The sequence below is a fragment of the Paroedura picta genome, chromosome 8 (assembly GCF_049243985.1).
Source record: "Paroedura picta isolate Pp20150507F chromosome 8, Ppicta_v3.0, whole genome shotgun sequence".
Taxonomy (NCBI): Eukaryota; Metazoa; Chordata; class Lepidosauria; order Squamata; family Gekkonidae; genus Paroedura; species Paroedura picta.
The window spans coordinates 20,973,822-20,989,680 of record NC_135376.1 but is presented as its reverse complement, the minus strand read 5'-3'; the positions used below and the strand labels follow the sequence as shown (position 1 = coordinate 20,989,680).

At 44.1% G+C, this 15,859-nt stretch overlaps 1 long non-coding RNA gene across 2 annotated transcripts in view; it reads left to right on the top strand.

Annotated features, from left to right (window-relative positions):
• The window catches only part of LOC143843062 (uncharacterized), a 32,439-nt gene that overhangs the window by 7,308 nt on the left and 9,272 nt on the right, over positions 1 to 15,859 (top strand). Inside the window, exon 1 of one of the 2 annotated variants that reach the window (XR_013233445.1) lies at positions 14,513 to 15,081. The exons of the other annotated variant lie outside the window; for it this stretch is intronic. This is a non-coding gene — a long non-coding RNA (uncharacterized LOC143843062). Of the gene's footprint in view, positions 1 to 14,512; positions 15,082 to 15,859 lie in introns of those variants that run through there. 2 annotated transcript variants of the gene reach the window in all.

Here is a 15,859-nt window from a genome sequence, read left to right as displayed (position 1 = left end):
TCATAAGAGCCCACATGGTGCAGTGGTTAACATGTCAGACCAGGACCTGGGAGACTCGGGTTTGAATCTCTATTCCTCCATGGACACTCAATTGGGTGACCTGGGGCCAGTCATTTTCTGCCTGATCTACCTCACAGGGTGGTGGTTGTGAGGATAAAATGGAGGAAGGGAGAACAATGTTATAAGCCACTTTGGTGTAGTGGTTAAGAACGGCAGCTTCTCATTTGGCAAGCTGGATCTCATTCCCCACTCTTCCTCCACATGCGCCCAGCTGGGTGACCTTGGCCCAGTCACAGTCCTTTTAGAGCTGTTCTCATAGAGTAGTCCTATCAGAGGTCTCTCAGCTCCACCTCTCTCCCAGGAGGTCTGTTGTGGGGAGCAGATGGGAAGGTGATTGTAAGTTGCTTTGAGACTCTTTCGGATAGTGAGCAGCAAGGTATGAAAACCAGCTCTTCTTCTTCTTCTTTCGGTCCCCGTTGGTGGGGAAAGCAGTTCTAAGTATGTAAATAAACGTGTTTGTTTATTTATTGAATGTTTACACTGCCGCTCCCAGCAATGCTGGCGGCAGTTCACAACAAATCATAAAACAATTCCAAACACCACATAAAACCCCCATCATAAACATTAATCCCCTAGAAATCCTTAACAAGTCACATAACAATAAAATGGTGGTACAATACAAATTCTTACAAACTCCTCCCCCGAACGTTTCAAGCAATTGGCATCAGAATTGGACAGCGACGACTGGTGTTGAAACCAGGGGGTAGGTTACCTAGAGCAGGGGTAGTCAACCTGTGGTCCTCCAGATGTCCATGGACTACAATTCCCATGAGCCCCTGCCAGCATTTGTTGGCATTTTCTGGCAGAGGCTCATGGGAAATGTAGTCCATGGACACCTGGAGGACCACAGGTTGACTACCCCTGACCTAGAGGCTCCAGGAGAGATCTAATACCCTGAGCTAGGAGGGGTGGGAGATCCATTCTCATAACTCTGTGACTAAAAACCCAGCCTTAACCAAACGCCTGGCTGAAGAGCTCCATCTTGCAGGCCCTGCAGAACCCTGAGAGCTCCATCAGGGCTCACAGCTCTGTGCAAATATTCAGTCTTCCAGCTTTATGTGACACACCAGTGATCTCTATACTTAGAGCATAATGACTGAGCCAGCTTACTCTGTATGTCAGGGGTAGTCAAACTGCAGCCTTCCAGACGTCCATGGACTACAATCCCCATGAGCCCCTGCCAGTTTGACTACCCCTGCTGTATGTATTTTAAATGTTTGGCTCAGTAATCTCCATAGTCATATGCTAAAGGCAGCTGTTCGCTTCCAGCTCTGTGTGCTTTCTGTCCTAAGTAAGGAAGAGAGTGACTCCTGAATCACCAGGTGGAAGGGAACACGGTGGCCTTTGCAGTGGGAGGAATCTGGCCTGATAAAAAGAGATGATGCAAATCCGCTGGAGCAATGATGACACTGCCAAAGATTTGCCCTGCTGATTAAAGACCCAGGTGTCAGTGGCAGCACCTTAATTGTAACAAACCATGTTGAAACAAAAGATGAAAGCCTGGATAGCAGAACTTTTTTTTTAATGAGTCTGAAGCTTCTAAGCCTTATAGTTGGGAAGAAAGCTTTGCAAGCTGTTCTAAGTATTCACAGAGTATTAGGATAACTGTAGCCTCTAAGCCCGTGATCCACTACATGGTGGGTGCTTGCTTCTTCTGCAAAGGAAAGAGTCGATCCTGCCTTTCTCCACTTCATTAGGGATGCAGGAGGAGGTACTTCAAAAGACATTGGTTTCCGGCCTGCAGGGAGACCCCATTAGGCAGCAGCTGCTCCCACTATAGGAGGATGCTTGGGTAGGAACTTCATAACTTTTTGTTGTCGTCCCCTGTGGCAGCCATTTTATACTGGTGACCGCTTCCCTTCCTCAAAACTCCAAGGTGCCCAGAGGCTCAACAAGGGTGTAAACTGCACGGAGCTTTTATTCCAGCCCCAGATTGATTCAGTCCCTGCCCTCTACACAGAATGCGATTTCCGTTTGGATTTTGGGCGATTTTAATTTTCCTTCTGCAGCAAGAAGGATTGATCCGGAGTGACCCTACCTTTATTGTGCAATAACTCAGAGTGCTGAAAATCCTCAATATTCATTTGGGAAAGAAAGCTTCGTGGTGGAGAACCTCTGATAGGCCACACCTGGTCATGTGACATGCTTGCCTTAAAGGAGAACCCCCTAATTTCTCTCAATTTTTGTCGGTCCTGGATTTTTCCTCCCTCCTCTGCCTTTTTCGATCCTCTCCCCCCCCCCCAAGAAAAGAAAGAGGCTCCCTGCCTGGCTTCTCTCCCCCCCTTCAAGAAAAGAAAGAAAGAGGCTTGCCCCCCCCCCCTTCTGAGCCTCCCTAACCACGTGCAGAACACTCTCCGGTTTCAATGGGGAGGAGGGGGAGAGGAAGACCCGAGTTCAAAGTGATCTGAATTCAACAGGATTGATAATGGAATAAAGAAAGTAAGTGCAGACTCTGCCCAGGTCTAAGAATGTTTTAATGCACTTTAAAGAGAATGCGCAGTTAACTCTTTCCGTGATGCTGCCTTTCCAGCAAAACTATTGTTTGGTTCCTTGGAATACCCATACAAGTTGGCCATGCTCTCTGAATCTTTCTAATGAAGCAGACAGCAGCCGGGAAGAGCTGTTTGGGGTCATAAAAGTGGGTTCGCCATAGACCCCTATTTGTACCAACCTGCTATACTATATAGCCATCAAAATACAGCACGAAATACAGGCAGTTCTGAATGAATACACCAACAGAAAAAAGAACCTGTCCCAGGCTATCAAAATCCGTACACAATATTTTTATACAATACACATCAATAAAATATTGAATCAAACATCAAAATATGCCTTATCTCTATTTTAATAATTAATGAAGCAGCCATAATGGACTCTAGATTTGTGACGTTTTCAGTGTTGCATTTTCATCAACGGTTGTTTCCTCCTACAATTGTCAGAAATATCCCTGTAAGTTTCCAATACTCCAATATTTTTCCAACTCAAAGTTGTAGCATAAATCCTACTCCTATAAGACCGGCCTTCAGCTCGCAGGTATGGGAGAGCTTTGTCAAAAAACCTTACAACATTTTGCTGAGTTTGGCCCATAGGTCCAATCTAAACATTACACTTTCTATATTTTCTACCATGATGGTTAATTGTCATGTATGTGGTTAATCGCAGACCATATTATTTATTATTGTTTTCTTAAATCTTTTCTTTGCTAGCAGTGCTGTCAGATTTCCCCCCCCCCCTTTTCTTCATAAGAAGAGAAGATCTTATCTTAGGAATCCTCAGTAGCTGCACACAATAAAGCTATTTCTGAACCTTTGGCCTTTATTTGACATGGAGGTCACACCACTAGACTGGAACCTTTTCAATTTGATTAGGTACAAAAGGATACTGATCTTTAGTCAAAATACACTGTTGGGTTTATACTTGCCAGTGGCCTCTTTTGAAGCTCTCTGTAGCTGTTAAGGAATGGCTTGTTGACACATGAAGCAAAACCGTGCTTCCAAAACAATCTTTATAATTCTTAGATGTGTTTTCCAATTACTTGAATAACAAAACTGAAGAATGTCAAGGTTCTGTTTAAACAGCTACCTGCTTTCAGGAGGCAGCTTGTGGTAGCGGAAAACTTGATAGTAATTCCTGTCATCTTGTAGAACCAGTATATTAAATCAAGGTTGGGGGGAAAATACGTCCTTAAAAGCTTGTGCTTTCTGGAATTCGCACTGGTTGAGCCTTTCGAATAATAGGAAAAGTGGACCCATTTTTCAGCCTGGGAACCAATTGTGGATCTCTACCCACTTTTGAAAGCTCAGGGGTCAGATAGACTGTTTACACACTGGATGTTTCATGCCAGGCTGTAGGCTGGAGTTTTAGTCATGGCAGGTTGCCCCGCCTCTTCCTGCACCCACACAGGGGAGCATTTGGCCTGGTGTGCCTCATCCACCCCTGATTTGTGCTCCTGCACAGGAGCTGGGGCAGTTCCCAGGGCATAAACGGTCATAGTGTCACTTCTTGTTTCCAACATCAGTGCTGATGCACTGGAGAGAGAAAAGAGCTAGCGTACAACTTGGAGTGCAGGAAGAGACCTGCATCTGACCCTCTCTCCCCATCTGCACTCAACTGTTGTGAGCCGCCCTGAACCCGCAGAGAAAGGTGCGGTTATAAATGTGAGAAAGAAAGAAACCTTTAAATCAGCTATTCCCCAGGTTAAACCTATTACCAGGGTGGTTTTTTCCTTATTAGAACAGAATAATTCACCCCCTCCCAAAGGGGCCAATGATGTGTGTGTGTGTGTGTGGTGGGGGGGGTGGTAGGATTTCTTTTGGGATTTCTGTGGTGGCCTTGTTGAATTTACATATAATGGAAAAGGAGTGGGAGGAAAGCTGAATCTGCTTTACTCCCTCCATTGGCTCCACCCATTCTTTACTCCCTCCATTGGCTCCACCCATTCTTATTTAACACGCATTTTATTAGTGATGCCACGCACCCTGTATACGTGTGAATGACAGCGGTGTGGTAGGGAGGCATGACCAGTTGACATCACTTTTGGGGTTACTCAAAGCCTGAAGAATATTTCAAGGGTTACTTCATGGTCAGAAGGTTGGAAAAGACTGCTTTAAGTGTTTTAACAGTTTCTCAGTATTTTTGCAGGGAAATGTTCTTACCAAATTGTGAAGCAGCTTGAGGGCCCAGTGAAAAGTAGCAATGGGCCAGATGTAGACCCAAGCCATAGTTTTTCCATCTCTGCTCTTTCACCTTCATGACCTGAAGTAGTATCCCTTTCATGAAGAGGTGTTGCTAGCATTGCACAAAAAAGAGAGGTGCTCCATCACAGGCCCTGCCCTTCAGTGTGTGATATCACTGCATCCAGAAGGAGGAGAGTAGAGATTCTTGCAAAGAAATTGCACTGAGCAGACAGACCAGGTAAAAGCAATGATCAGTTTCTGCTAGAGTTTGCACCTTTTAAGTAAGTTTCACTAATCCAGACAAATACCAAACCAGATATGTAAATTGCTTTTATCCACAAAGAGGCAGAGGGGTCACAGCAAGCCATTTCCTCTCCAGGAGGACAAGATGTAACAGGCCTCTTACACTTGGATGACTGTGCAGAGACACAGGGGCAGAAAAGGTTTATTTGCCACCAAGAGTACATCTAAAATGAGCTCCAGTTTTGAGTTTGATCAGATTCAGTGTGTTTATTTCCCCCAGGGCTGCCATAGAACAGCAGTTTCATTTCTTTCCCTTCTTTTGAGAACCAAGAGGGCAATGTGCCAGAAAAGGGCACTTGTAAGAGAACCTGCAGCTTTCTGCTTCTAGAAACCTACCAATTCATTGACATGCTTGCCAGCCTTGCCTACTAGAAAACCCACTAAAGCCGTCAGAAAATGATTTGGATCCATATTTCAGCAGGTGAGGACCATTCTATGGTCCCCACCCACCTCTGCAGGGCCTCTGTACACTACTGCTGTTCTGAATCTCTCCAGATAGTGATCTGTCCAAGACAACTGAGTTGCATGGAGCTACCCAGCCTTCAGATGACTAATCTGTTCTACATAGACATCAATGCATTTCCTGTGGCTATACATAGCCAAATTCACCAACGATGTATAGTGGTAAAAATCTATTCAAGAATAGCATTCACATTGTCACGTCATTGGTAATGTTCACCATAAACACAGTTTATTTCCCAACAATGCTTGCATGGGAATAAGCTTTGCTGAAATCCATGAGACGTCCCAAGTTAGTGAGAGGGATCCCCATACCTAATCTACCTTGTCTTTGAGAAGCCACCATTTATTTATTCTATCATTAAAACATTTATGTCCCTTTTGCCTCAAGTATGAAGCCTTTCTCCAGTCTAAGAAGGCTTCCTACAAACTAAGTGGCTCCTCCATGGGAACAAGAGTCACTTCATTTAGTTCAGGACTCCCCAGTAGAGTAGCCAGGGGCACTATGGCACCTGCCAATAGCTCTTCTGGTGTAGTCCAGGTGTTTTTCAGAAGTGGGTGGGGCTAGGTATGGCCTTTGCTCAACAAGGATTCTTGATTAACTGGAGATTTGATTACTTATACAGATTTTTTTTTAAATGCTACCTTGGCAGGAAATGTCACTGCAGCATAAGAATCTGCTGCACCGTGTTACTGAAGTTAAGCTACGGCAGTCATTTTGTGGCAGCTGTTTTGTAGCTGTATTCATTATTTGGGATCAGAATTCCAAATGTGTCCACAGGCTCAAAAATATTGACCCCTAATTTAGAGGTTGGTTGACTTTACCCCATTAAGCATAGATTTGTTACATTTCAGGATGAGGACTGCAAACTTACAATGCTTACTTACTCATTTAACTAACTTGGATTCCTGTCCAGGGTGTAAACTGCACGGAGCTTTTATTCCAACCCCAGATCGATTCAGTCCCTGCCCTCTACACAGAATGCAATTTCCGTTTGGATTTGGGGTGATTTAAAATTTCCTTCTGCAGCAAGAAGGATTGATCTGGAGTGACCCTACCTTTATTGTGCAATATCTTAGAGTGCTTTTAACCCTCAATATTTAAAGGATGTTTTGAATCTGGGCTCTCCTCCATGGTAGAGGACCCGTGATTGGCCACAGGTGGTCATGTGACAAACTTGCCTTAAAGGAGAAGCCCCTAATTTCTTTCAACTTCTGTCAATCCTGGATTTTTTCTCCCTTCTCTGCCTTTTTCTATCATCTCCCCCCCCCTCCAAGAAAAGAAAGAGGCTCCCTGCTTGGGTCCTCTCCCCCCACCCTTCAAGAAAAGAAAGAGGCTTGGCTCCCCCCCCCCCTTCTGAACTACCCTAACCACGTGCAGAACTCTTTACTGTTTCAATGGGGAGGGGGGGAGAGGAAGATCCGAGTTCAAAGCGATCTGAATTCAACAGGATTGACAATGGAATAAACAAAGTATCGTATTTGCCGGCGTATAAGACAACTGGGCGTATAAAACGACCCCCCAACATTTCAACTCAAAATATAGAGTTTGTTACATTACATTACAGTACTATGGGCCACTATGAGCAGCTATGTCTATCCCAACTGAAGTGCACCCAGCGTATAGGACAACCCCCCCCCCCCCACTTGGAGGCATGTTTTTCAGGGGGGGAAAGTAGTCTTATACGCCAGCAAATACTGTAAGTGCAGACTCTGCCCAGGATTCCTGGGAATTGTAGTTGAGAAAGGTGCTGGAAGCTACACAGGTCAATCGTGTGTATTATATGGTCTGGGCCCTGAAATCTACAGGACCTGCTTTCACAGTATGTCCCCTCAAGAGCATTGTGCTCTGCAAATATCAATCTGTTGGTGATCCCCGGCCCCAGAGAAATCTGGCTGGCCTCGCTCAGAGACAGGGCCTTCTCGGCCTTGGCTCCCATCTGGTGGAACAAGTTACCAGTAGAGACCTGAGTCCTAATGGAACTAACAAAGTTCTGCAGGGCCTGTAAAATGACACTCTTCTACCTGGCCTATGGCCAAGGCCAGGACAACGGGGAACAACTATGGGCCTCCCTCCACCTCCTCTCTCCATGTCCTTTCTACTCCAGCTTTTCCATCGCACTTTTGGAGACCATCCCACCACGATGTAAGACAGAACAGTCAGCAAAACAATGTTGGAAGTGGAAACAGTTTTTAAAGTATTTTATTATGTTTTTAAATGGCTTTAATGTAGATGTTTGTTGTAACCCACCCAGCTTGCAGGGAGGGGCGGTCTAGAAATTAAAGTATAAATAAATAAAATAAATCTACTGTCATATAAGTACTCATGAGTTCAGTGGGGCTAACTCTGTAGTAGGTTCCTTCACCAAGTCTACAATGCCTAGAGTTCCATTAGGAGAAGGGAAGGCCAAGACTGTACTGTGGGTATATCCTCTAATACTGAACATATTTAGTGGTCTAAGTCCAGGGAATCACTTAGGAGAGTTCTCTAGTGGGGCCTTTTGAAATAACTTGCTGTTGGAGCAAAGCCTAGTTGGTTCCTCCTTTTGTCTGTGTGTACAATTATAATGTCAGGCTGCAAACATCAGCCATGTTGAATGGCGTTCCTTATGGAGGGGTTCAGAAACTTCCTGGAAGTGTGCATCTGCCTGCACAGGAGACACAATCCAGTTGGAACAGATCTAGTTGAGAGAGCAGCATATTCATATTATTCTCTTTGAGTTGACACACACCACACTTATCCACATCCCAATGAAATTCCTTGCCTAGTGCCGAACAATGCCTTCAAGTGTCTCTGTGATTCACGACGAAGCCCAGCACGAGTCCAAGGCTGTAGAGTGTTTTAGAAGGCACAATCAAGTCACCGTTTGGTGTGTGTTCCTAGGGTGCTTTGACTCCGTTGGAAGGTTAACATGATCCTTTCAAAAGGGAAAGGCATCGCCTGGGTCACATACTTCGTGTGAGATTCTTGAGCCTCTGTGAACAGCATAGATTTCATGAGGAAAAATATTCATCTTTGATGTGGCTGGCCTAATACTCAAAGACTAAAGACTTCAAAGTAAAGATCAAAGAGTCTTTTGCATGGTGCATTTGCATACAGTGTAAGGATTACAGTGCGGGGGGGGGGGGGTGTCATTGCAGCCATCTCAGTTGAATTTCTCCCCTACATCTAAGATGTGTGAACCTCACATGCTTGAGCTGATGAAGAATCAGGTTTAATTATGTATTAAGAAATTTGCAGGTGTGCATTTCTTTTTAAAGAAATACCTATGCAATAACTTCTATTTGGTAGTTCTCTTATGCAGGTATTGTGGCTTGATTCCTGCTGCAAATTACCTTCTGTCAGCTCTTAGAACATGACTGTTCCCATCTCCTACTGCTTCCCCAAATACTCCCTGAAATGCTGTTCCCTAAGTGTGTGCTTATTTTGCTTAATGGTTAATCCAGGGCTGTACAACATGCTTGGTGTAAGGATTCCCTTGAAGACTTCAATCTGCGGCCCTCACTTGTTAGCTGGTGTGAACTGTGCATATGCTCCACTGATTCTGAAATGTGTAATAGTTACTTCAATACACTTCAGAGTTCAGTCCAAGAAGCTGGTTCTTACTTTTAAAGTCCTTCATGATCCTGGATTTGAGAGCCAGTTTGGTGTAATGGTTAGGAGTGCGGACTTCTAATCTGGCATGCCAGGTTCGATTCTGCACTCCCCCACATGCAGCCAGCTGGGTGATCTTGGGCTTGCCACAGCACTGATAAAATTGTTCTGACCGAGCAGTGATATCAGGGCTCTCTCAGCTTCACCCACCCCACAGGGTGTCTGTTGTGGGGAGAGGAAAGGCAAGGTGACTGTAGGCCGCTTTGAACCTCCTTCGGGTAGGGAAAAGCGGCATATAAGAACCAACTTCTTCTTCTTCTTCTACATATCTGAAGGAAGAACTTTCTCCTTTTGTATGAAGCCAGGTGCCGACTGCTCTCTTGTAGCTGTCGCTGCTTCTTGTCCCTTTCCACTGAGTAATATGTACATCTGCGGCTCAAGTATTTATTTTTCAGTTGCTGCAGTCCGAGATCTGTAGAATGGCTGGGCTGAAGAGATGCAAAGGGTCCCTTTGCTGCCAATTTTTATGAAGGTTTGTAAGGTAGTGTTTTTCCCCAGGGTGTCCTCCTGGGTTTGGTTTGTTTATCCCCTGGCTGCTTTGGTTGTTGGGGTGGATCCATGTGGCAATTGTGCTGGTAGTGATAGTTTTAGTATTTCCCGTTTGCTGATCTGCATCCTTTTATTGCTGTGTTTAATGAGCCTGTGGCAAGATTGGTTGTTGGAATATCCTATGATCCACGAGGCCCCTTCTCCAAAGCTTACCTCAGCCGCACTCTCTTCTGCAATATGGAGTTGATGGCACTTGCCCAGTAGATAAGAATTGTATCAAAAACTGAAAGGGCTGTTTTCCAAGTACCATCATCATCATCCAGTATTCATACACTCACACTTTAATGCTCCTTTCCTGCTGAGCACTTTGTCATTGACTGCACAAAGCCCATTAGGTGTTTATGGGGTTTTTTTGTGACTGCTTGTAATGTTCATAAATATTCCTTAACATTCTAAGACAATGACTAGGGAAGGTTCTTTCCTGTTACTACGTCGGAAATCTCCATCGCTAGTTCTGAAGGTCTGAACGTATTTACCTTAGGTCTTTCCCCCTTTGGGGGAGAAATTAGCAAGCTTGTACATGACACCTCAGTCTTCTCTCTGGAACAGTAGCAAATGCCTTTGGAAAATATCTAAACTAGCTTTGGCTTCATGAGTATGAGGGGATCAGTAGGGTTAGAAGTCTGATTCTATTAGTGCAGACTGCTTGTTTGATTAAGGTAGCTGAGGGAAAAGTTGTCTTCATCCAGACTCGTTGGTCTTCTGAAAGAAGCAGATAAACCGATATTGCCGTGACTGAGAAGTTTGGCATATCTGAAGAAGTTGGAGCTGTTATTTGTTGATTGATTGAAACACCATCCGTAGCCAGACTGGAACATGAAGCAGGGGTAGTCAAACTGCGGCCCTCCAGATGTCCATGGACTACAATTCCCATGAGCCCCTGCCAGCGTTCTACTCCTGCTCTGAAGGAACTTGGGCTAACCTGTATTTAAAAACCCCTGCAATGGTAATTTTCTGAAAAAGGAAAGAGTTGCTTCAGCAGAAAGCCATGAAGCTATGCTGTTGCTGTAACAGTGAAATTGCCTCTGTTGTTATACAAGTGTTAAGCCCTGCTAAGGAAGTGAATAAACAAATCTGTTTATTCTGTGGTAATCCTGCCTTCTTTTACAAATCAGGCGTCACCCCCTACGATAATGAAATCACATTAATTTAGCTATCAAAATAAAGTCTAGGTCATGTTAATTAAAAACCCATTTCTGTCAGGAATAATCCTGAGGATAAAGAAGCCATTACACCAAGCAAAAATGTGGGAAATGCTTAGGGTTTTTTTTTTTTTTTTGGTCTTTTTTGTGTTTATTTTTTGCAATTTTTAAAAATAATTTTATTTTCATTATGAGAGCCAATTTTTGTCACAGTACAAATCTGGTAGAGCCTCCAGGAGTCTTTAAAAATAAAATGCTAATTCTGTATGAAGAGGAAAAAAATGAATAAATTACGGAGAAGGAGAAGTCAACACTGGCTTGTTTTAATTTACTCTTTGAGAGTGTTTGAGAGGAACAAGGAGTTATGCAAAACGGTACAGCCCCATTCGAAGTCTTAGTACTTTATACTAATAAAAATCTACTTAGTACTTTATACATCATTTTCAGAAGTTCACACATCCATAGGGAAGGGGGGAAAGGGTTCAATTCTATAACTCGTGCCAAATGTCAGTATGAAATACTGCATAATTTGGATATTATAATACAGTTTACTAATTTGCCTCTAATTAATTTATCTTATGATCCTTGCTCCATTTTGTCTGAGGACGTGTGCACGCACTTGAATGCTCACGTTTTGAATAAATCTTTGGAATCAAATTTTGTTGTACTACATCATACCATCATGGCTACCCACTTGGATCTACCCAGTTTTATCTTACTGTGTTCCTCATTATAAGTACACTTACCCTTCTAATTTTTTTTCTAGAAATCATAGACTGAATGACATGCAGATCCCAGCGGCTTCCCTTCCCACTCCTGACTGGAGCCCCGTCTCCCTAGGGCCCAAGTAACCTTCTTGGGGACAGCCATTCATAAGCCTCCTCCGTTCATATATAAAACAGAAGATGGATGGTCTGGCTTTTTAAAAAAAAGCAATAAAAGGAGTCTGTAGCTGATGACAGCCAGACCCACTACCTCCCCCGCCAGGATCCGTTTCTTCACACCCTTTTCTCCCCAGTCTGTCTCATTGGAAGCATCAAATCTAGACAGGCAGAACAATGCTTCATGCACAGTGAGCTAAATTGGGGAGGGCTTCGTTTGCCTTCCCTGCGTGCTGCTTTTTCTTATGTAGACATTCCACCCTGCATTATACGTGAATGCAGCAGCAGACACATGAATAAATACAGCTGGCTGCTCTGCCCCTGTGGGATTAGGTGCTCCTTGGCCTATTTGTCTGTTTATTTAGAGGGTTGCTGCTCTTTTGCCATCACAGCTTCCATTTGCTACAAGAATGCAGCATTCTGTTCCTCTGTAAAGTGCTAGGCCATCCAAGAACAACATCCTACAAATGTGTGGCAGTATCAGTGATTAAATTACAAGGAGAGGGCAGGCGGGCTTACTTGCCTGTGTGAGTTGTGGGACTTCTACTACTGCAGAGATGGGAAAGGGCACAGTTCCTCCCAAAAAGAACATGGTTAGGGGGTGGACCAAGATATTACTTTCCTTCTAATTCTGCTCCGCTTCTAAGCTCTCCATCACTGATTCCATGTTAGTCTGTTGTGGCAATATTAAATGAGAGTCCGGTCACACTTTGGAGACCTGACAGCATTTATAATCAGCATGAACCTTTGGGAATTTGGCCTCACGATGAAGATGCACAGAAATATCCATCCAGAGATTAAATGTAGCTGCTTTGGATAGTCACTCCCTGTCCATCTGACGAAATGAATTCTGCCTCACAGAAGCTCATGTTGGAAATTATGTGGGTCTATAACATGCTGGTTCTGGATTCCTGTTTAATCTCACTTTCTGTTGAAACTTGGCAAGGTAAGGCAATGTTGTTTTGATTTCCATTTGACATCCCTTCTAACTCTCTGTTAAGTTACTGTCCATCACTGTTTGTGGTCTGGGTCTTGGCCACAGATCAAAGTTCAAGCCATACTGCTTTGGTTTCCTGAGTTCTTATCATTTGAAGAAGCATTGGTGACTTTCAGTACACAGAAAGTTTGCTTATTTTTTGTCACCAGATGTTGCCAGAGTTAGCATTTCCTTAAAAACACAACTGTACAATCTGTGGGTTTCCCTTGTTTTCCCTTCTGAAGTAAATAATAATAGCTTATACTCCCCCCATTTTATAGCTCTCATGTAAGGATGCACACAACATAATGGAAAGAAGGCAGTGTGGAGGGTTTTTTGCTGTTTTAAAGAGTGTTTCAGGTAAAGGCAGCGCAGTTCCATAATTTATTCACACACAATACAATAAGGACTGAAAAGGCTGTCATGTACACCTATACGAAAATGCTTCCAACAAAATACTGAACATTCACTGTAATATATACAAGTAGTGACTGCTGACAATCACAATGGAAGGTTAACAGCCCCTTGCATGTTGAAAAGCTAGTTAATGCATTGTGAATATTGGGTAATGATTATTGGTGTTCCCTGATACATCTTTGCATTTCAGGAAATTCACCAGATACCATAAAGATTCTTGATAATTCCTTGTTACTGCCAATGGTCCTCCTGAATGACCAAAGAGCAAGCTCTGAACATCCTGTCTCTGGGTCTAAGAGATAGGATGCCAGGAACCATTTATTGGGAAGGAAGATAATTTTTGTTTGTTTTTTGCTTCATACCTCAAAACTGACTTTATGATTTTCCCCCTACCAGAGCCATTTCCGAGACTGTGGTAACTGCAGTTTACCAGAAAGAGAATCTGTGGGAGGGAATAGATTGTGAATGGGAAAGGAGTTGGTAGGTGATGAGGAAGAAGGTCTAGGGCAGGAGAGTGCAAACTTTGTCTTTGAAATATCCCCAGTCCAAAGCTTGCAAGTGCTTGCTAGTTGTATTGTTATAATATTCTCCACACACAAAATCTAGGCAAACACAGCACCTCTCACCAATTCTACGTATTGATACAGATTGCAGTTCGCTTGCTGTCTGCCTCCTCAGTGTCACTTTAGGAACTAGAGTTGCTAAAAAGATCGAAGCCAGAACTCTGCCAAAAATTTTTTAATTATTTTATTTTAGTACAGTATGGTCTTCCTTTTCTCCAAGGAATTCAACAGCAGGCGTGGTATGTTCCCTCCCCAACTTTACCCTCACAACAGCCTTGTAAGGTAGGTTAGAGGCCAAGAAAGAGTGGCTGGTCCATGCCCTCCCCCCCCCCATGGAAAACGAATGGCTATTAGAGGACAAGTTAAGGGAGAAGAGTTTCAGTTTAATTATATCCTGCAAATACAGTATTGTAAATATATAAATTAATTTGGGGTTGGTTTGGATGGTGAAACAATTTGGGAGACCTTTAGCCATGCATGCCTATGGTGGCTGTGCAACCACAGAATTTTCACTCCCCAAAGCAGTGGTCCCCAACCTTTTTATCACCAGGAACCGGTCAACGCTTGACAATTTTACTGAGGCCCTGGGGGGGGGGGATAGTCTTCTGCCAAGGGACATCACCACCGCCTGAGCCTCTGATCCACTTGCTTTCCCACCGCCACCCCTGACTTCCCATCGCTCGCTGGGGGGCGCTGCCAGCAGCAGCAGCAGCACTGTGCCATGCCGAGGGGGAGCCCCAGCCATGGCAGCCGCCAGAGAGCACCAAAGGTGAGCCAATGGCAGAGTGTCAGGGCAGCCCCCGAGGCAGCAGTTGGGGAGGAGGACGTGGAGGAGACATGGCCCGGTACCGACTGATCCATGGACCAGTACTGGTCCCTGGACCAGGGCTTGGGGATTACTGCCCCAAAGGATTCAAGATGAAAGGAGAGTTAGGTGATAACTTTGGTGGAGGGATGAATTGGGGCTGGATTAAGGGGCATGATAATCATTATGATGTACTCCATCCTGAGTCGAAAGAGAAATGGTGGGAAACAAGTACAATTCTAAATGAATAAGTCAACCAAAGAGCAGGGGTCCAGCCAGTCAGAGATATATTTTATCATAATTATCTGGGAGTTGTGCAAAACTAGGAAATATGCAGAGTGGGCTGTCTCTAAAATGTACAGCCATTAGAACAATGTCAGTCGCTTTTCTTTTTGTTGCAATTGGACATGGACCTTTTTTTAAAATCCTGACCAGTGAGAAGCCCACAGACATCTGTAGGATACAATACTGTCAAGGAAAAAAAAAACAGTGGGAAAGAGAGTTGTGGAACGAAGTGAGATATAGAAGTAAAAGCAGAGAGACATGCAGGATTCGAGTCCAGTGGCAACTTAAAGACCCAACAAAATTTTCAGGGGTAAGCTTTCAAGAGTCAAAACTCCCTTCAATACTTGAGAGAGACAGTCATTCATCCTCTCCTACAGAATTTCTTCCACATTACCCTGTCGTGACTTGCTTTGTGTGATGCTGATCAGAGAATTCATTTCATCTACAGTGCTGCAGTTCCTCTTTGGAAGGATGTCATCAAAACAAAGCGTGTAACGCCATGTTCCAGCAATTTCATAGGCTAGCAATTTGTTTCTAGGCTTAATTCAAGATGCTCGTTCTAACATTTTTTTGGGGGGGGAACAGCCCTGAATGATCAAACCATTGCACCATGCTAGTTCTCAACACAGGCCACCCCCAGCAAGGAGTCAGAGAAGTCACTGCTGTTTCCTTCTTCCTTTCCCAGGCACCTTGAAACATAGTATGACAAGCTGCTTGTGCCCAACTGGACATGTGCAGCTTGCACTGGGGTTTAAAGCACTTGGGGTGGGGAGGTGAAGAAGGAAGCAGTCAGTCCTCCGGCTCGCAGGGAAAGGGAGCTCAAGAGACTGGCTCCCAAAATCTGCTGCCTAAGGCCACAACCTCACAGCCACTTGTAGAAAGCAGGTTCTACAAGGGAAAGATCTTGTTCTTCTGCCAGGTTTTTAAACAGGGTAATCTCAGGCATGAATTACATACTTCTTAGCACAAACATTTGCTTATAATTTTACTATTGTGTTTTTAATTAGTTCTAAAGTGCCCTGAGTACCCAGCTTGCTGGGGGGTAAACGGTAATGACTGGCAAACCACCCCGTATTGAGTCTGCCATG